The 23,262-nt window shown below is 34.4% G+C and overlaps 1 long non-coding RNA gene across 1 annotated transcript in view; it reads right to left on the bottom strand.

Annotated features, from left to right (window-relative positions):
- The window catches only part of LOC138831271 (uncharacterized), a 252,783-nt gene that overhangs the window by 39,877 nt on the left and 189,644 nt on the right, over positions 1 to 23,262 (bottom strand). The window contains exon 2 of the long non-coding RNA XR_011373198.1: positions 1,433 to 1,476. This is a non-coding gene — a long non-coding RNA (uncharacterized lncRNA). The remainder of the gene's footprint in view (positions 1 to 1,432; positions 1,477 to 23,262) is intronic.

Genomic DNA, 23,262 nt, shown 5'->3' with positions numbered 1-23,262 from the left:
TCAGTGGTTTCTTAGTATATTGACATACAACAAAGCTTTTTGAGTTGTCCTAAAAACTTTCATTGTATAAGCAGACTCAGTGTTGTCAATCACATTTGTGTCTTCTACTTCTGTTTCTGTCATTCTCCTCAGTAACCATCTCTTTCCAGTATCTCAACTCCAGCTCTTTGTACAGGTTCTAAATACTACTCCCATCTTTAGTTACCAAATTAGGTTATTCTCAGCTTCTTTTATTTTAGTCATCCAGAGAATTTCTATCAAACACAACTCAGTCAAGTTCTCTTTAGGTACACTCATACCACATGTTGGACTCTTTAGAGATGTGGTCATGGATGGAACTTTGCTTTGATTTATGTGACTCTGATTATTATATACCTGTCTATCCACACTCCATACTCAGGGAAGCATATGTTTTCGGGTCAACAATAGCTGCTTCAAGGACTAATATAGTTGGCATATATTTGTTGAGGAAGAAGGAATAAAATTCAAATTCATAAGTTGACCAAAGTTGCACATAAAGAAAAATATACTGCCTTGAGGACAGATAAGTGCAGGTCAGTTTTTCATATGAAAAAGGAAAATTAGTTTCTCAATATAGCAAATTCAGAACATTGTGATCACTGGAAAAACAGACTGCACGTGTTCCCCAAGATTTACAATTTATGATATCCTCATTACTGACATCATTAATTTTCCTCTTTTGATTACAGTATGATGCCTGTATAATTCTACAATTTACATTATTAAATATTTTTGTCCTCAGATTGAAAGAAATGATGAGTCTAAATAGTATAAGTAGGTAAAGTAGGATATGAACTTCAGAGAATAATTATAAATTTAAACTGGTATTAATTAGCTAGAACAAAAAACAAGCACTGCCATTCAAATTTCAGTGTTAGTATGCCCAAGACAAGGGTGCTGCTGGTTGATCCCACATGGCAATTGAAGGATCTGCACTCAGGAAATAGGAGTTAGTGGCTCATAATTAGTTGTTTGTGAAGAATATCTACTAAACATACTTTACAATTGCTATTCAAAATTAGAAACTAGAATATTCTTTTATGGTTTCCTTGACACACAGATCATTTCAGGAAAGGAAAATATTCAGTTTTCATCCAGAACATAATGAATAAAAACTTTAGAAGTTAGTTGGGCATCTAACACAGGAAAGCAAGGATGCAATACTTAAAATTTGTTAGTTGTGTGAGCAGCATCAAAGCTTGGCCTGGATCTGAGAAAATCTGTCTGAGAGTGTCTACACAAGCATGAAGACACAAAGAAATGGAAATTTATTAATGTTATCTAAAAAAATAACATAGTAGATTGATTATGGCCTAATACTGGGTTCTGTGGCTAATAGTAACAGGTGTAGAATTAGTCCAGCTACCTATGTTACTTGAATTGGGCTTTGCTTTTTCATTTGCTCCAGTACCTGGACTTCTTGACTTCTCTCTGCTGGAAACCGGCTGTGTAGCCCTAGAAACAATAACAGTGACATTATTTATATCCAGAGAAAAATAATCTTTTCTGAATCATGCACACACTCTTTTGACCTGCCCTCTATTTCCTTTTTTCTCTCTTTTTTGAAACGATGGAATTATTTTGGTCCTGCCAAATTTCCTGGGAAATGAAAGCTCAGCAAAGTTTTCCATCTGGCAGGATAACATTTGAACCATTAGGCTACAAACAATATTTAGTTTCCTAGCATATATTATTGAGTGTTGTCACTAATACATTCCTATTGATAATGGTAGTATTAGCCACATGAAACTTATTATTTACTACAATAAGACTGAAGAAAGGAAGGAAATGACTTTAGCTTAGGGGCCAAAGAGGGCTTCCTGTGTTTCTTATAACTCAGGAAAAAAAGCACATGACTATCATCATATTGAATCTAGCTGGGAAGGCATTTGCCTTGATGGTTTTCTCTGTGTGATTTTAGACTCCCAATTTTCATGAAGCCAAGGCCTTTAGGCACAGGGCTTGTTAGAATCCTAAAGAATAAAAGGGAAGGGATCAATACAGTAAACTTATGGATAATAACTCAACTAGAAATTGACCAGTACGATGAAGAAGTGCTTGAAAAAAATCTTAGAGGTTCATAACCAGCTTTTATACACAAAGAATAGATTATGATCATTTAGTAGTATATATGTAGTATATAGTTTCCTTTGATAGAAGTAGAATTCATCTTCAACAGAATCTCTTACTGTGACATTCTGCAGAGTAGGTTGGAGTCGAGCAAATGGATAGTCTCGGATGCCAAATTACTCAGGAAAACCAACTGGAAATTTAGTAAGATGTAGAAGAGTATAATACCCATATAGATGCCTGAATCATTGGGTTCTTCATTTTAGGCCCAAAGTCACAGTTGAGTATCTTTTATCAGTACTGAAATGTTGAACTTATGAATCTCCTAGAAAATGTGTCAAGGTAAACTTCTTGTTCAGTCATTCCATGAGATTCTGCATTTCAAATGGCTCCCAGGCAGTAATAGGTATATAAAATATGTCTTGAGAAGCAATGTTCTAGAGTTTAAAAGACTTTTACTGATCTTACTTTTTTTTGTTAACTCTATCACTGGAAACAGGCTCAAATGCAGATCAGTACATACAATTTTAGATAAATTGAATTCATTAGGTCTAAAAGAAGAGCTCTGAAGTGGAAATAGTTTCTCCTGGATCTTACCTATGTTAAGTGATAAAATACAGTTTTAATATTTCATTTCCAGGGTCTGAGTAAATTTGAGCCGACAAGCTGAAGATTTTCTTTTCATTGGATCAACATTTGTGGATGCTTGACAATAAAGTAATCACAATATTCACTTTTTTGTATTGTTCTAGTTTCAGTAATCTACAGTACAACTAGCTAAGAAATCAGAAAAATGCAAGCAGTAGGGCTAATTTTCATTTAGAATATTGCAATAAACTATCATACTCATTTTTATACACATATAAATTTGTGATAATACCCCTGGAAAACTCATCAACATACCTCATATAATTCTCTGAAACCAAACACCAATAGAATTTTTAAAATGGACTTTATGCAAAGGCTTTGTTTGTCTGATCATATGGAATAGAGCTAGAGATCAATAGTATAAAGCCAACAAAAAGTCTCTAAAAACTTAATGTTAAACAGTATACTACTAAACAATCTGTAAGTCAAAATAAACTTTAAGAAAGGATTAAAATACATTTTATCAAGTGAAAATGAAAATAAGGCATACAAACTTAACAAAGCAGCGAGTCATTTCATTTATTTGTGGTAGTAAGAAGCCAAAATACTAGGAAAGAGAAATTAATATAATCTTAGTTTTTCTCTTCAAATGGAACAAATACACTCCATTGTAAGGATAACAAAGGAAATGATAAGAACAAACAATTCCACATAGTTGAAAATATTAAATATATACTTAAAAGTGAAACAACTATCTTGTTCCTCTTCCAGTTTAACAAAATCAATAAGGCTGTAGTAAAACTTGCAAAGAGATACAATAAATAAATGTTATCATGGATGTAACCAGACAAAGCAACACTGATCCAGAGCCATTGAGAAACAATGAAATTATAGAATGAACAGCTCTATGTTCATAAATTTGACAATGATTAAGAAATGGATTCTTTAAATAACATGAAAAGTATGAGAATCAAGCTGATCTCCCCTATAATTAGGAAATAAATTGAGCTTATTTATCATTTCAGATCCCCTGAAAATAGCACACTAGTCCAGAGAGTTTAATTTAAGAATACCAAATCCTTAGTGAGTTAATACCAATTTTACTTAGTAATTTAACTTATTTCAGGAAAGTAGAATTACTCTTAAGTCTAAACTAGAAACAAAAAATACAAAAGAAAGAGACAGGACAAATATTTGTTATGAACTAAGAGATATTACTCCTTATAAATATTTGAAATTTGAATCTAAAAATGAAAAAAATCAACTATATTCAATGACCAAATAAGATTTATTTCATAAATATAAAGCTAGTTGAATCAAATTAATTATTCATATTATAAACCATATCAACAGTCTAAAGAAATAAACTGAAAATGTTATCAATTACAGCAGAAAAAGCACGTTCTAACATCCAATACTATCAAAAACTATCAAAAAACATAGAAACTGAAGGAAACTGCTTAATTGCTAAAAGAATATCTATAATAATCAAGCTAATAATAGAAAGTATCATGCATATTTGTGAATTATTGAGTGCATTGCCTCTAAAATTGGTAACAAGTATTAATTTCTTATTGCTACCATAGAAAATTGCAGCAAATTAAGTGGCTTTGAATACGTAATTATGAAGTTATAATTCTGGGATTTCAAAGTTTGAAATCAGATTCACAGGGCTAACACCAATAAGTTAGCCTGGTTGGTGCTTTCTTGAAGTTCCAAGGGAGAATCTGACACTAGCCTTTTCACACCATACAGATTCCCTGAATGATAGCCTTGTCCTACATCTTTACAAAAACACAACTGAGAGTCAAAGCTCTCTCATATTCTATTATTCTACCATTTATATTTTATAGTCGAATATCCTTCTGCTTCTCTATTTTAAAACATTTGTGATTACCTTAGTTATCCCAAAGAGTCTAGAAAACCTCCTATCTCACGATCCTCATGTAAAATTTTCTTTATACAGATTCCCCAAAATCAAGCATTGACAACTACAGGCATTAGGGGGCACTGTTTCATCTACTACAGCAAGAATATTTGTTTTTTGTTTTGTTTTGTTTTTTGTTTTTTTAAATACTCTTATTTGATACTAATAAAAATAGCAGATGAATGTATTCAAGTAAATATAAATATAAAACAATAATAAAATTATATATATATAGATACACATATATATGGATATGAAAATCAGCTGAGACGGTATGTGTACCATAGTCTCTATGTTGGTGTCCTACCTAATTCTTAAATTAAAAATTTTACCCTGATATATTACTAGGAGATGGAGACTTTTAGATCATAAAGTCTCCTGAATGGAATTAGTGCATTTATGACAGAGACGCCAGAAAGCTCTTTAGGTTTCTTACTGGCATATAAAGGCAAAGCCAAGATACCCACAGTATGAACTACAAAAAGTGTCCTTACCACACATGGAATCTATGCACTTTTGATCTCTTTGGACTATAGTAGTGAGAGGAATAAATTGATTGTATACAGGTACTGGGCCTGAAGAAAATCTGCCATTTGAATATTTCTTTTTCTGGTCCTCTTGCTAGGGGGTGCCTGTGAGCTCTTACTCTTCTATATTGTATTCTTAAACAAGTTACTCAAGTGTCATTTCTAAGGCCCTGATTAGGGCTATAAACAATTTCAGGTATTTCTCTGAGAAAAATATATTCCATGCTTCCTTAATGTTGTGATTTCATAAACAATAGGCAAAATCATGATCCTGTATGATGTCAAATGATAAAAAGGGTTTTTTTTGTTTGTGTTTTCCTGGTCCCAAGGCTTGAATCTTTGAGCTCAAGGCAAGTGTCCTACCACGCTAGCCACAGTGCCACTTCCAGTTTTTCATGAATAGTTTATTAGAGATAAGAGTCTCAGGGACTTTCCTGCCAGGGCTGGCTTCAAACTGTGATCCTCATATCTCAGCCTCCTAGGTAAGTAGCTAGGTTAACAGACATGAGCCACCAGCCCAGAGAGAAAGGAATTTTTGACTAGATGGCTATAGCCAACCACAGCAACATAATGATCAAAATACTAACCTACGATCTCTACCTTCTGGGTACATTTGATGTGAATGGGTATTGAACCATTATGAATTTAAACCTATCCTCAACAAGCAAGGCATGGATCATTTTTAGATGCCTAAAAATTTACATTTAGCAGAGGGCTTGAAAAAACATTCAGTGTGTGGTATTATACCTAATGAAGTATAATGAGTAAAGTGCTTTGTTGTTGTTGTTGTTTTGGTTTCTGTGTTTTTTTCCAAGTCATTTTCAGGACATGGACTCAAATGGCATAATTTGTATTGCAGTTCAAACACAGGAATTATTTAAAGATACATACATACTTTAAAGGAAATAGAAAGAAATATACTTGGCCCAACATTTGAGGTAGGCGATGGTTAATGTTATGTCATTGAGACTAATGAACAGGTAGTAGCAACGTCATCCAAAAGGGACACACATATTCTACTTTGAGAAAAATCAATTTAATTTCAAACATAATTTGTGTTGAAAGGAAATGTCAGTAGTACATTGTCCATATTGGCGTAAATTAAATCTGTCAATTAAAATTATTATTCTGTTAATGAAAACCTTCCTATTAATGTAGTTTAAAAGATGTATGCCTGTTTGAGTTGAGAGTAGACCCATGTTTTTCAGTGGGTGCATATAACTCAGGGGTGATTTTTATGTGTAAAACTATTGTTATTTTTGTTCTGTTCCAAGTGTAGAATTCATATTTGTCCTCTGTTTTGTTTGTTTTGAAACTTGGTTAATATTCCTATCATGTATAATTGAAGTGTAAATGTCACAGTATTTCTTTAAAAACAAATGCCAATTAAAGGAGAGACACTGGCATCCGACACAGGCTCACTTCATTTATTATAACATGGTCTGACCTTTTCATTATTTTCGTGGTAATTATTCTATGTTTCAGCAACCTACAAAGCCCCAGATGGATTATTTGATATAGTTCTCTAATTTGACTCAAAGTTCATAGTTTTCCTTTTTCTCTGAAGGCCCATTGATGAATTTCTTAGTTATATTTCTAAGGCTTTTTTCCAATCAAAGCCTGATACATAGTTGGGCCCATTTAAATTTCAGAAAAAATATCATCACAGTTAAGAGTATACTTTCTAACTGGATTAATTTTCTTCCCAGTAATATTAATGTTGCTTTTGTATAATGTATTACTAGCACATGACTGAAAATGCTTTGAAGATAAAGGCCATATCTTGCTCTATTTATTAAACATCTCATTCATTGTTTAATTTTTATAAGTTAAAAATATACACTTAGAATGTCTCCATTTGTGTTTCCTAACAAATGGGGCAATGTCATTCTTTCTGATGGAGGCATAGAATTCCATTGTGTATATTCACCACATTATATTAAGTGAAGTAAGCCAGGCCCAAAGAAACATAGGTCCCATAGTTTCCCTTATTTGCAATAACTAGTATATATCTTAGACAAGCAGAAACGGTCAGATAAGTTGATGTTAGGCGAAATGAACCCCAAGATAAAGCCCAAATGGTTTTTGTTTCTTGCTATTATTTCTAACATATTTATAAGATGATTTCTTTGTTGCTTTGCATGTCCCTCCCCCACAGTATAACCCCTGTTTTCATTGTATTTGATGTTGGTATAATTTGAGGAGGGGAAGGGAAAAAACAAATTGTTTAAATAGGGATACAGGTGGACCTATTGCAACAAAGAGATGTACAAGATGTTATGTCGAAAAACGAACTTTACAACTTTGGCGGGTGGGGGGATGGGGGGTGAAGACAGGAAGGCAGGGATGGGAAGGGAAAACAAAGGAGGAGGCAACAATACTGGATAAGAAATGTACTCATTACCCTGCTCTAGTAATTGTAACCCCCCTGTATGGTATTTTCACAATTAAAAAAAAACTTACTAATAAAAAAAAAGGAAGTTTCCATTTGGCCACTAGTATAATTCTATTAGAGATTTTTTTGTTTGTTTGTTTTGGTCATGGGGCCTGAACTCTGGGCCTGGGCCCTGTCCCTCAGGTCTTCATCTCAAGGCTAGTGCCCTACCACTTGAGCCACAGGAGGACTTGGGTGCTGAGGAATCGAATCCAGGGACACATGTATGCAAGGCAAATACTGTACCTCTGAGCCACCTTCCCAGACCTGTGTATTGAAAATTATGAATGCATTCTTTCCCTTCTTCTATTCATTCACTTAATCTTTCTTCTTGATCCGCCTTTGTACTAGTTTTTATCTGCATCTTTAGTTAAAATATTTTGCTCACAAGTTTAAATAAAGTAAAACTATATAAAATCATTTTTGATGTTTCACTTACTCTTAACTTGAAATCATGGACCATAAATTCATGTTGTTGAATGTTAATTTAGAGAGACTGGGAATATTGCATTTTAAAAGAAGCAAAACAAAATGATCTGAAAATAAGTAAACATAGAACAAGTCCTATGACAGAAACAAGCAATTCTCTTACTTTGGGTAAAAATAAAAGATTACTGCCGTTCAATTTACTCACTGAATAATCCTTTATTTTTGAACCAGTCATGGAGCAGGGTCTGAATACTGTCCCTGAGCTCTTTTGTTCAAGGCTTGGCACTCTAACACCTGTGCCACAGCTCCATTTCAGCTGTTTTGGTGGTTAATTGGAAGCAAAGGTCTCAAAGACTTTCCTTCTTGGACTGGCTTCCAACTGGAATCCTCAGATCTCAGCTTCCTGAGAACCAAGCCACTGATGCCTAGCCTCATAATCCTTTTCAACTGAAAGGAGATTAAGAAACAAGGTCAGATTATATTTAGTATAAGAAAGAAAATTAGTCAATCAGAAAATAAATATTGATATTGTTTTCTGCATCCACTATTGACAAAATGGATCAGAGATACTTATTTCTAAGCCAAATAAATGATAGAATTACCAGAGCACAGTTGCTCTCATGAATGACAGTATCTTTGAGATTAAATAGATTAATTAAATTAAACTCAAAGGGAAGAATTGTATTTGTAGATATATGTGCATAAGTATATATGAATATATGTTCAGATATGTGTCTATATAGATATTTAGAAAAATGACAATGAGCTATATCGTAAATGTATTATAATAGGAATCATAAACTATGAATAGAAGAATACTTATCATTGGATCAATGTGGAAGTAAGGTCACTCAATTAGCCAGTAAAGCCCACAGTGTCTTGCAAATAGGATTCAAGGAAGAGATAGTGATGTGGCATATTTGTGAAAAGTAAAAGTTGGATCAGAGCTCAGGAAGAAATAAAAATTGTAATTGTCACCTAGTAAATGACCAATGTCTACAGTAAATATCCTGGGTTATATTCAAAGCTGTGTACAATTTGGGTATCTAAATCCAGAAATTGAATTTGGGTTCTTTTAGCTTCACTCATCCTATTCTAATGATATGAATGCCAGTGACTTATATCTGTTGCCGTATCTTGGCTCAGCATATAATCATTCTGACTTCATTCATTTCACAATCAACAAAATATGTTTTCTTTCTTTATGGCTAAATTTGAAAGGAAATTAGCCCTTTACCTTACGCTATATTATATAAAACTTTTGTTATGGTAGGCAATTGGAATGATGGTACAAATTATTTGCATAATTTACTTTAAAAATATATGTCATTTATTTTACCAAGAATTCCTGAACAATTTGAGATATATAGGAATGCATATTCCTTAAACCAAGACATGGAAAACTTTTTTCTCTAAAGCAATCTATTTGACAATTATTCAACTTTGCTGTTTAGTGTTTCAACAGTCACAGGCAAATTCAAATAACTAAGATGGTTGGTGTCTCAAGTAAACTTCGCAACATCAAGAAGTAGTTTGGATATAGAGGATGAGTTATATGTAGTTTGCCAACTGATGCCCTCAATAATCAACAAGTAACTCTGTCTACCCACCCATATTTTTCAAATCTTGCATTTCTAGATAACCAATCATGACAGCATTTTACATAAATCCATGCCAACTTGTAGGTAAATAACAATTCTTAAAGGGCACCAATTATGTTGTTTACTCCAAACCATCTATTTCCCAAAATTTCCAATATAAAGTAGAAATGAGGAAAAAAAAAAAAAGAGGTACCAGAACCCCCGTCCAAATTTAATGAAGCACCAGATTTAAGTGGAGACAGTAACATTAACGAGTCAGAAATAACAGTTTAAAATGCTACTAGTGTTTGTCTCCTGGGCTTCAGGCTTAGATTAAGTGGTAGAGTGCTTGTCTAGTAAGTGGAAGACCCCGAGTTCAAACCTCAAATACTGCCAACAAAAATTATATGTCTCTTTTATCTTTGTAATGTGTTCTGTAACATTGATGCACCACATAAAGGATGCTGTATCTAGATAACTTCATTAAAAATAATAAATTCAGCCACCACCAAAAAATGAGATCAAGAGGTTAAATGTAGTTTGTAAACTATTTCTCAAATGCCTCATTTAAAGGTATTTATAAACAGCATGCTTGGTGAAGGCACTTTAAGATATACACTTGCCCTTCACATTCAAACAAGTACACTAATAAGTGCTAAGATATATGGGCTATAGAAAATATAGGGTTATTTCTTTTAGCAGAAAACACAAAGCATATCAGCAGTAGGAACACTGAAGATTATTGTCACTAACTGTCTCCAGAGAGTTAACAATTTGTCTCCTAACAAGTTATTATAAATATAATTACTACCATAATATGTAAATGTAATGTGGCATAGGACAAAACAATGATAGAATTGAACAGGTATAGGATACTGAGGAAGACATCTGGGAAAGAGAACCAGAAAGCCTAAGACAGAGCAAAGAGGAATTCTGTGCCTGTTTTAAGCTTTGTATCTACAAGTCGGAGTAAGAGAGAAAATGGGTATAGTTGATAAAGGATAACATGGTTAGAATGAGTTATGATTATTATTTATGCTTATTTAAAATACAGTGTGTTACACTATTATATTGCATTCTATGCTATACTAGAAGGATATTATGTTTTCATTTTGTGTATTTTTTTTCTCCAAACAAAATCTTAGTCTGGTAATCTAAGTTAAAGACTGTGTTAAAATTCCAGTACTAGGAGAAAAGGTGGTGGAAAGCATTAGCTCACAGTCCAATTCACTGAGTCTCAAAATCTGGAACAGCATGAGAAATCATAAATGAATCTGCAAGTGAATGTACCACCAATCCATCATTTCACCTCTCAGCTTCTGGTCAGCCTTCCATCTTTGCCTTGATTGCTCCTTCTTATAACTGTAATATAGTTAGAACTCCTAGCCTGGCATTTCAAGGAGTGCATTCCACGAACGAGTTTCATAGCCACACTAATGTGTTTATCCACTTCCCTGCTTGTGCATTAGGGAATTTTAAAGTGTTTTTGCTGGTATATGTACCTACTAATTAAAGTATATTCAAGACCTGCCCTCATGTGCAACCTACTTGACATGAGCCCTTTTCTTTTTTTCTTTTTACTTTCCTTTTTTTTTTTTTTCTTCTGAGGATCTAATGACAGCCAGGACAGTGAACACTTGTGGCACAGAGTGTTGCTCTTATAGTCTTTTTCCTCTAATGAATATTTTACATGAGACCTACTAAGTGTATTACTCTGTTTCTTGTTGTGATAAATACCGGAGAGTTGCAATTTAAAAGAATTATCCCAGAGGCTTCAGTCATGGTCCCTTGGCTGATTGTTGTTTGGGGGATCTGGGTGAGGTAAATAATCTCAGAATACAAAGTTAAATATGCTTGCTCGCCTAATAGAAGCCAGTAAGAAGAGACAGAGAGAGAAAGGAAGAAAAAGAGAGACAGAGAGAGAGAGAAAGAGAGAGATGCGGGAGACTGAGAGAGAACCAGAAAGAACCACATTGTACTCTTCAAAGATACAGCTCCAATAGATCTGCTTCATCCAATGGCGTCCCAATTCCTAATTTCCACAACTAGCATTAAATTATGGACCCACCAGTGAAGTAATCCTTGGATTGGATTAGATTTTTCTGCCTCCCTCTCCCAGCAATCAAATTGGGACCACACCTTCAACACTTAAGCTTTCCAGGGTCATGACCGATCCCAACAGCAGCAAGGATAAATGCCTAGATAGGGAGGAAAGTTTTATTTACTGTGTAGCATGTAATGGAATTTGGGAGTAGGGGTTTTTGTGACTCACTTTTTCTCCCACAAATCTCCTGGTAGCAACTATATACCAAAAATAATCCAAGAAATATGTACCAGCAAATTGAGTTAAGGCTATTGGTGATGGTGTGAAAGTTATGACTGTAGTGTTTTGCCTACCAAATAGTATATACATTTCTTTTTTCAGAAACAGAAACTTGGGCAAAGAGATACCACATATCTCTAAAATGAATATTTGGAAAAGAATATTCACCCTCCAGGAATCAATGATACCAATTTTTAATTTCTAATGGCTCATTTGTAACCTTTCCAAACCTTTCATATATTTTTTCCAATTGGTTCTTGCAATTAGACTATGACATATACATAATTCCTGTTATTTGGTTAAAGAAAGATGGAGAGAAGCAATCCTACATCTCTCCTTTTTTCCTATCCACTACCCTAAACTCTGTTTAGGAATAAAAGCTGGTATTATTGAGATATTGCTCATGCTTAGCAACAGTATCTATTGACCTGGTGTTGCTTTGTATTAAAATAAAATTATCTAGAGAAAATGAGACAGGAAATCTATCATCACCCTGCTCATGGATGTAGGGAAGTGATATCTGCTCTAAGGTTAAATCAAGGGCGGCCAATGTTGATTTGTTTTCAATAAGTTCAGGCCTTGTGGGAATCGTTAACATCCTATTCTATTTGAATCAAACACCTGCATTTACTTGCCTTGGATAATGAGGAAAAATGGGCTCTCTTAAATATAGCCTTTTGCTACAAATAGACAATCTATCTTAAATTTAATTGTTGTCATTGTCAAAGCATAGACTCAGAGAGGCAAAATGGTATCACAGAACTGTTTCCTAACTGGGGGTGAGGGGGGGCAGGCACCTGGTTCCAATAACAATTCTGGTACTTATTAAGAGTGTGACCCAGCTCTGCCATCTTTAGGCCCCCATTCTACTCTAGAATATTCATTTTTCTCCCCTTATTGGTTTTTAGTACATCTACTTTTCTAGTCCTACTCGGGACTACATTTTTTTCTAACTTGGAGTATTATCTTAAGAAACTTTAATCTGGTTGCCATTTTTCCAGTCTCAAGTACTTTTGCACTCCAACCTCTGCAAAATCTATCTTCTATATGGCTGTCAGCGGGTTCTTACTAAAATGTAAATCTTTTAACCACATTCCTTCAATCAATGTCTTGCCTATATTTCTACTACTGAGTAGTTTCTTCTGCTTTTAACATAGAGTTCTAGCACTTTGGCTTGGCGAAATGGAGGCTACAGGACCTAAGGATGATCATTTTTCATTCTTTCAGAAAAGAACCCCAGAGTCCAGACATTAAAAACATTGCATTTTCCTGAATATGCCCAATCTATTTAACTCTAGGTTTTTCTCACACTATAGAGTAACTCCTGGCCTACTATACATTGGCTAGACCTAGTACTCCTGGGAAATTTCCAGGAGGCTTAAATATCCCATCCTATTTAGCATCTGATCTGATGCAGTCGAGATTTGCTTTTTGTTTGTTTGCTTTTTCAAGTAGTACGCCCTACAAAGATATCTAATATTAGGCTTTACAGCTGACATTGATAGTAACCAATTTTGCCTTTGGCTATCTCTAATTATTGTGAACTTTTTCAGAGGAAGATCTGTGCTTTCATCTCTACCTCTTCTGAAAAATACCTGACAAATGGATGAGGTACAAGAAATGAATACAGATGAGTAGTTAAGAGAACAAGTCTTTGCATTTTTATCCATTTTTAATGTGCAATCATTCAAAATCATTTGCCTATGAGAAAGTAACTAGTATGATGTTTGATCTTATCTTTTGATGCGAAATATGAAAGCATAGATTAAGAAAGTCTTCTCTGAATAGAAAGGCATGTTAAATTTTATTCTTCACCTGATTTTAAGTGGCAGCCACCACCATATTCTCCCTCTTTCCCCCAGTCAGTTATACCCCTTATCCAGAAGACTCATTTTGCATAGGGATATGGGTTAATAGATGCCAATTGCACTTGAGAGAAGATATAGAGTAGAATAATGAACTTGAGAGCAAAGAGGAAAATGAGAAATTGAAAGCACTTTGGACTGACCAGAAATTAGATTCATAGCATACTCATTAAACAGATTTTCTCAAAGCCAGTGTCAATGTATGGAAACCTGACAGACCATAGATGAATATATAGATGATAGATAGGCATATGGATAGATAGACAAACAGACAGAAGGAGTGAGGATAAAGTACTATAATTAGTTCACCATTGAGGAATATGGGGCTGTCATATTATTTAATTTTAGGCAAAAACAATTAATCAGAGTGGTGTAGAGTTGAGAGCTTTTTGAAGTACAGCAACTATCAGTGTTATGTGATTCTGATTGATTCCTTAAACTGGTAATTGATCATTCTGCAACAAACCTGCAAAAAACTATACAGCAGTGAACAATAAATGCAGGTGCCCACAAAAAGAGAATGGTTGACTCTCTTCCTACAACTGATAGAAGGTGGTCTAATCATGGTAAACGATATTTGGGAAGGAAGAAATTGTGGTTTTGTGGAAATCCAAGCAAATGATGTATGAGGATACTCTAAGAACTATGGCAAAAATCTTGATCCAGCTACTGAAAGGACTTTGTTAAGGAAAAACAAAGGAAAATAGGATTATCATTTTATTCCATTTCTTTTCTCAAATTTCAGAAGTCATAAGCCCATTAAGCAATCATTGGTTTCCCTTTGCTATGAATTCCTATTATTTAATAGCTGGTAGACACGGTGGTGAAGGTCCTTTTCCTAAGAAAGCAAGGCAAATATGAGTAGTCCATTACTGAGATGAAGAAATGAGGTCTCTATGTGCAAAATGCTGAAATGAACGAATAGGGGCTAAGCACACAAAATATTCCAATGTGGGCAAAATTTAAACCATACTCTGAAGATGGCACCATGAATTGGCTTAGCCTGTAGAAAAGAAACAGAGCCAATTGTCAAAGTAAAGACATTTAAATCTGTCCCCAACCCGATATCAATGCAATAGTTTTGGCCTTTCTTGAACATCAGGCCATGTGCTTCTACTTGACAGAATTCTTATGAACCTTGTATTTTTCTTACCTTCTTTTCTTGGCCAATTCTTTTTCCAACCCATGGCTCTGTAATCCATGCGATTTTGTTATGGCCCATATGGAGACTTTATTTTTCCAGGCTCATAATCTCTCCAATTTTACATCACTACATCCCATAAAAGTGAAGAGCCTGTGTGTTCTCTTTTTCAGTCTGTTTCTAATACACATGTCACAGCTGGCCACAGGTAGCTGGGAACTTGTATGCTTAGATGCTTCTTGTCATTCATTTTCCTTTTCTTTTCTCTGGCCAAGACCAAGGACCTGACATTAAATATTCTATTCAGAGGATCACACTCATTCTATAGAGGTCTACATCCCTAATCCAAAATTACACCTAAATACCCCACAGATACCTTAGTTGAGAGTATCTGAGGAGAGTTTGTGGGCCAAAACCACTTTGATTTCCCCATGAGCCAAACCACATCCATCCCATCTGACTCATCCATAGGTTATATTAAGGAATGGAATCTGATTATGGCTGGTTTATAAACAGCCAGATTCAAAATCTGGCCTTTAAATGGCACCCTCGATTAAAATACCACCCACTAACTCAACCTTTTCTGCTGGAACTTCTCCAAGTAATCAGAGGGCCTCCAATGTTAAGGTCTTTCTGTTCCTGTTTCAGAATGTGGATTTGTGACAGGGATGCCCAAAAGGGTTGGTCCATTCCCTTCGATAATTGTAGGTGATCTCACCTCTATTTTACCCCATTTCTACAGTCCTTATGCTTCCTAACAATATCCCTATGGTTTAAAATTCCCATTTACTTATTGTGCTTGTATTTGATATAACAGGCTTTCCATTCTATCTGACAAGCATAGGAAGTAGGAATCATTCTCTCGGCCAAACTCCCATCACTTGGTCCGCTATTGTACTGAGGAAGAAGAAGGGGATACAACCACCACTGCTGCCACAGAGAGAACATCAACCCAATGCCACAACCAGTCTTCACTTACGCTGTGAGCTGTGATGTCATGCTGGTCTAGAATGCCATTATGACACCAGTGCCCACGCAGGATACATATTTAGCCTACACTGAGTTCCTACCAACCAGACTTCTTTTGGGCATACAGCTTTGCCCTTTTATAAGCACTTTTACTCACTAGAAATAGGCAAGGACAGATATTTAAAACAGAAAAGAAAAAGCAAGCCAAAACAGTAGGAGGCTTAAGAAAAAATTTGTGGGTTTGCGATTTACATAAGGAAAAAAAATACCCTGAATTCCCAAGAGAAAATTGTAATTAACTCATGGCTAGCTGAAAGAATAAGAAATTAATGTAATCGTTTATTTGCTATTTTGTACTCTAAAACTAAGGTCTTTCTTAATCTGTCTCATTTTGTCCTAAATATAATTTCGACTCAACAGTTCTTTTATAGTACATGCATCTGTTAGCAAATGGGTTTTTATAAAAGATAACATAAAGAAGCACTTTAAGACCGTTTTTCTTATTTTTCATTGAAATACTACACTACTACAAATATTTTTATTTTTGTCAAAGGAAAGAATTTTGCCTCAGCTCAAAATCTGGTAAAGGATTTTCTAAATACCAATTACACTGAAATATTTTCTACCTTAAAAAAAGTCTACTTAGGACAGAAGTTGTAACTCAACCAGTACAACACCTGGTTAGCCAACACAAAACCCCTGTGCTCAAACCTCAGTCCTGCCAAAAACAAACACAAACTAAGAAACAGCAATAACAGTTAGATTATACAGTATCATTTAGATGAGGAAAAACCTGCCATTTGGGCAGCCTTGATATTTAAATTCTGGTCCATATTTATTTGTATTACTGAATTGGTGTAGATACAAGGCATGGCTTAGACAATAAAACTCTTGTGTGGCACTGCTACTGTGAGTGTTCCTTTATCTGGAAAAGTTCTAAAGCTTTGATCTGCATCAGTGAGATAGCCTTATTATCATACCTAGAGAAAGATTTGATACTTTGCTCCAAGGATAAAGAATAGGTTGCTATGTATATATGACATCTGGCATATATATACTTATATGTACATAATTATATATATATATATATAATTTACTGATTACATCTGATGAACTTATTTGTTTCTCAAGTGTATATGACTTCTAGGATACAAAGCTTAGAAAATCACTTTAGCAAAGTCATGTTGTGTAAGATAAAGTTGTTCCTAATTCAGCAATTTGTAGGGTTACAAACAGTGTATGTGTTTCTAACTGCAATAAAGAAATCTTGATGTTATCCAAATGAACACTGTACTTTTTCTGCTTAGATATTCTGATTAAATTATAACCAATCTGCAGCTCTGACATCCATGAGTGAAACCTCATGATTCAAGCAGTGCAATTCTCTCATTCTTCTTCTTGCATGCTTTGGGATATATGTGATTGTCCGAATCTCCTGAAAAGACTAGCTCTGGCTGATTCCTGATAGCACTTTTTCTCCAAAGGTCTGCTGGTTGACCAGCTTGTAGTCTCCGTGGCCATTTCTCCATCTCAATACTTTCTCAACACCTGTACCTTTCCAGTTCCCTTATGAAAAGTAGTATTATCAAGTCCCTGCTCAGATGATATGTTACCAACACTTCCCACATTACTGTCCTCAATTGTTTAGCTTTATTTTCTTCAAAGAAACTAGCCAAATAATGCAGTACAGTCTTTATCTAACATAATCAGAAACTGGAAATCTTGTAGAATTCAGTATCTTACTTCTTTAACAGCCACCCTTTATGCTTAAAGAAATCTTTAATTTTATTCTTTTTAAGTCAATGGGAGAACAATAAAAGTGGTAACATTGATGAAGATGCATTACACTCCCCAACAGACATGTTGAATGTAAAGGGCTTTTTATGTACAACTATTTAAAGATAATAATAATAATAATACAAAAAGAAGGACTAAGGGAAAATGAGATAAAACAACACAATGATTTTATTTGTGACATATCAAAAACTTAGATACTTTTAATTTCCAGGATTGCAGACATTATCATGTTAAAATTTAAATATAATGAATGGCAAGGCAGTAGGTAGGGCAGTATCGTTTGATTATTCACTATGTTGTTACAGATTGTGAAGCATCTTCTTTCTGATCCATTTTCAGGCTACTTTGTTACAAATTTCCACTGTCTGTATGAAATTTATCCTTTATTAGGTTACTCTCTAGATTCCTGCTTTCCGCTATTTGAATGTTCTAAGAGCCGAGAAACCCATGATGAAATATATATATATATATATGCTTTTCAAAGTTGTTGAGATCATCTATATTTGCCTTAAGATACTAAATAGCTTGAATTTGTCCCAAATTAGGGTCAAAGATGACAACAAAATATGGAGATGAAATAGGTGATGGAATTCAGAAGAAAGACACAGACTAACAGAAATATAAATGTTACAAAATAAGTGATTGCATTTCCTGAACCTTTTTCACTTCTGAAAGTAGCATCATTCAGTGTGTTTCTTGCTTCCCTCTGGATTGTGTAGGTCAATGAATGAATTTTCACTCTATTTTCCACAGGTACAAGAAGATGTAGCTGCTTTCGTTTTACACTTTTATTGTTTTAGCTATCTGCTTGCTGCTCTGCCACAGTCTATTTAGCTAATACTTTACACCACCTATAAAAACCAGGAGAACTGATTTGCAATTAAAGATTTAAATATTTTAACAGGCTATCCCAAAAGGCTTTTTAACAAGTGCTATTGTGGTAGGATATTCACAAAGAAATCTTCATTTTTTTCATTCGTTAAATAAATTAGCTTGCATTACTTTATGTTATATTGTTAAAGAAGACAGTATAACCATTGAAATGAGGTGCTTCAGTCTTGGTGTCATTTAAGTATTATTTTTAAATTAACTTTATTGCATATTTTACTAGAACTTTGACAGAATTCACTTTTAGCTGATTCTGAGCTATTTTAATAATTTAAAAAATCCTATTTAATTGCAAAGAACAAGTTATTTTAAACTTTTCTCTGAAGGAAAAAATAATCTCAGCTGCTAAGCTCATATGGCTAATACAGAAAATTTGCTGAGAAGGCAAAGAGGCTAGTTTTGCCACAGGGTCTATGGTCATCCAGAAAGTTCATTCTCTGGACATCACTGCTAAAAGTCATTTCACATTTTAGAATGGGCCCAAAGCAATTCATCTTTTCATTCTTTGGAGTTCTCTAAAACAATTAAGGGATTTGATGAAGTTGTAAGTAGTATAGTTAAGAGTTTAATGTCAAGTATTTTAATTATCATATAAGGAGTAGTTTAAAATCCAGGTTATCAGTCTTCTTAAAGAGGTTACACATCGGTCTTTGTAGCTTTGTGTTAAGGGATGTAGAGACAATGAACAATAATTTTATACTATAGCAAAGGGATGCTTATCTTTAAATCTTGCTTTTGCCATTCTTGAGTTGTGCCATATCTGACAAGTTATTTAACAATCACTGTGTTCTAATCAACTATAAGCAAAGTCCAAGACAGCAATTTTTCAGGATGTGTTTGAGGAGAATTATAGGAAATGTAAACCACATAGACCAATGCTTGATAGTTAACTCTGTTCATTATAAGTAGAATTTCCACTGTTTTCTCCCAAGTGTATTAGTACTAACCTGGTACACATGCACTGTATTTTTGTACTGAATTGTGTCACTAAGCAGATAGCAGTTAGTCATGGATTTATATTATTATATTATTACTCAGCAAATAAAGTATATATTTACAGAGATGCTGTGTGAATATGTTAGGGCCAATCACTTGCTATTTCTGTTTTATTAAAGCAATGTTCATTTCAGAGACTTTTAAACTTTCTCAGATTTCAAATAAGAAATTAAAGTAAATATTTTAGTAAAAAAATTGGATGAAAATATGTTTTATGTTAACCCAAGAAGACTTTGATCTAGGCATTGAAATGAATCTATTCCTCCAATGGGACCTTTTCTCTCTGAGCTCTCTTTTCAGAATTTCTATACAGCCAAGCATCCAGGGTCTGCAATATAACAGAAAATGAATTGTTTAAAAAATAGGGCCTTATATTTAGTGGTGTGTGTTTTCACTGATAATGAGAGCAGCATTTGATTTTTACCTCTTTAAAACGTTTTTGTTTTTTTTTTTTTCTGATCCTGGGGCTTGAACTCTGGGCCTGGGTACTGTCCCTGAGTTTTTGTGCTCAACTATATATGTATATAGTTTAGGGGAGAAGAATCTCAGGGACTTTCCTGCCTAGGCTGGCTTTGAACTGTAATCCTCAGATCTCAGCCACCCGAGTGGCTAGGATTAAACTTGTGAGCCATTGGTACCCGCTTTCAAAAGTACTTTTATTTTTTTTAATTTGTGTCGATTAGTGTAATGGGAAACTTTTTTAAAATGGTGAGTATTAAGGTCAGAATCTGAGGGCCAGGCTGGCTTTGAATTCATGATCCAATGGTCTTATTCCCTGGAGTGTTGAGAGTACAAGCAACACCTCATGCCATGTGGAAATTTTGATTGCATATCATACTCTGTCTTCATAGATGGTTTGTTTGATCCAAATTTATCCAGTAAATGCCTGAATATTTTATTTTATTTTTTTTTATTTTTATTTTTTTTGTCGGTCGTGGGGATTGAACTCTGGGCCTGGACGCTGTCCCTCAGCTCTTCAGCTCAAGGCGAGCGCTCTACCACTTGAGCTACAGCGCCACTTCCGGTTTTCTGGTGGTTTATTGGAGATAGGAGTCTCAGGGTCTCTCCTGCCCGGGCTGGCTTTGAACCGCGATCCTCAGATCTCAGCCTCCTGAGTAGCTAGGATTACAGGCGTGAGCCACCAGCGCCCGGCGATGCCTGAATATTTTAATGCAATATATTGACACAAAGCACCAAAAAGGCCTCCTTTCTTCACCCAGAAATGCCAACTCCAGGATCAAGCACACTTCAATTCCTAGTGCTGATTATCACTCATGTTCCAGAACATAAAATTCCTTGAACATTCTACCCCTTCAATTGGGATTCTTTGGCTTTTATTACCATTGTTCTTAGTGCAGTCATAACGCTTTGCAGCCTCCTGGCATCAGAGCAACCTGAGTTTCTTATAAGAAATTCAAATTTTAGCTTCACAAGTCTCACAATTCTCCTACATGAGACCCTCTAGTATTTTAAATTTATATATATTGTTGTTGTTTGCACTAAAAACTTCGGGAATCACTGAAACAAGGGATGAGAAATGTATAGAAAAGTTTTTGCTTTGGTATTTTTATGATTATCTCTTATATATGCTTTCTGTCCTTAGCCTTTTACAGAGAGTATCATCTTGAAATATTCCAAGAAAGGTATCAGGGCATAACACGTATAATAAGAGATGAGAAAAATGAGGCTTCAGAAGATCCAGCAGATTATAGATGATTAAGCTGTAGAGTTAAGATTTACATTGACTCTATGACTCAACATGTTATTTTGTGAATGAGTACCCTCTCACAAACTGATATCGAAATTTGATTTCTACTGGAATTAGTACATGGGTCCTATAAGAGGTGAAAAATTCATAAGGGCATCAACATCATAAAAGAATTAATGCCTTTTCTGTCAGCAATGGATTGGCCCTTTCTTGTTACTCTGTCTTTGTCTTCTCCCATTTGGTGCCCTATGTCACGTAGCACAGCAAGAAGGTACATGTCAGAAACCATGGAGCTTGGACTTTCTCAGACTCCTGAATGTTAAGACAACATGAATCACTCGGTGTGTGTATTCTGTGCTACTGACACAAAAAAAGCTAAGATAGAATGTGCCATGTTTTAATCACTTAATGCAAATTACTAAAAATAATAGCTATTAATTTCAAATCTTCATTTGCTCTTTAAATAATCTGTACTAATATCACAGATTCCATATAACAGTAAAGAGGCTAAATTTTTTTCACTTTGACTCAAAACAAATCATTCCCCAAATCTCACTAAATAGAAGTAAGGAGAGGACAGTTTCAGTGAAGAGAACCCAAGCTAATCTATTGTCAAGCTAATCTATTTTCTCATGAAAAAGCTGCACAATAATTATTGCTACTATGAACAAGGCAGATATGCTCAAGTCACAAACTAATAATCTTGGGTAAATGAAATGTCAAGATAAATGTTTATAATAAAAGGAAAGTTAAGCCAGCAGATTCAATCTGATATAATTATTTATGTGGTTAATGCTTAATATCACACATTTTTATCTTTTTTAATATATATTTTTATTGTACAGATTCTGTATAGAGGGGTTACAGTTACATGAGCAAGGTAATGAGTACATTTCCTATAGAACATTGTTACTCCTCTGTTGTTTTTCCCCTACCATCCCTTCCCACCCCACCTCCCCAACCTCCCTCCAGTAGGGCACTGGAATCAAATACAGTGAAAACAGGGGTTATATCATGAGAGGAAGAACATACAAAAGAAACAAATATATCACATAGTGCATTATAGGTGCATTAAAATAACAGCAACAAAGATAAAATCCTCTTGTGTCACTATCCTGGGGTTCATTTTGCTTAGCATAATCTTATATGGTCATATGTACATATTTCCTCTCATCTTTGTTTATAAGCTTACATCTAGATCCACCACTGCTTCAATACATATTTGATTAAAATGACTGATAGAAAATGTATACTTGAGAATAGGAAGTAGACATCAGTGAGTTAAATCCACATCCATTGTGACTGATATTTGTTTAGTGAAATTTGGCTAAAAGTAAAGCTTTGCTTTCGTGATTCAGAGTTAAAGAGGAACTCAAGGAGTAAAATGTAATAAATAAATAAATAAATAAATAAATAAATAAATAAATAAATAAATAAAATGAAATAAAAATCCTTAGCTTCTGAAAAACCCGTAACAATGAGGTTAGAATGAAATTTATTGGTTACAGTATAAAAGCTGGTCATTTTATTTTCAACAGAGTCCAATAGAAGGTACTCATGCCTTCCTAAAGATTTAGTTAGGAGTGGGATTTCTTTAAATCGCTTCATCACTTTTTTTCATCACTCAGATAATGTCTCTAAACTACCAAGTTGTCATATGACTCCATTCATTCAACCTACTCAAGCTGATTATACGTATAACAAGAATAATAAAATTATATTTATAAAAGGTATCAAATTGCATACAGAATTGCCAACAGACTATGCATTTTTATTAGTGTATCCCTGAGTCCCTAGTGAATTTCCAGTAAATTATAAACCCTGTATCATACAACGTTTGCGTCACTACGAATTGCACTGTAAATTTGTAGTCCTCTTTCACTGAGTTAACCAGTTGATTTGCTTTGGCCAATAGTATATTAGCATAATTGACATAGAGACTTGAAAAATCTCCTATATATTAGTATTTCTAGTTTTTTTTTTGTCTGCAACCAGTGTT

This window comes from Dipodomys merriami, unplaced genomic scaffold, assembly GCF_024711535.1.
Source record: "Dipodomys merriami isolate MVZ:Mamm:240054 unplaced genomic scaffold, mDipMer1.0.p SCAF_1, whole genome shotgun sequence".
NCBI classification, from domain to species: Eukaryota; Metazoa; Chordata; class Mammalia; order Rodentia; family Heteromyidae; genus Dipodomys; species Dipodomys merriami.
Note: the sequence above shows the minus strand (reverse complement) of the source record. Positions and strands in the feature narration are given on the sequence as shown.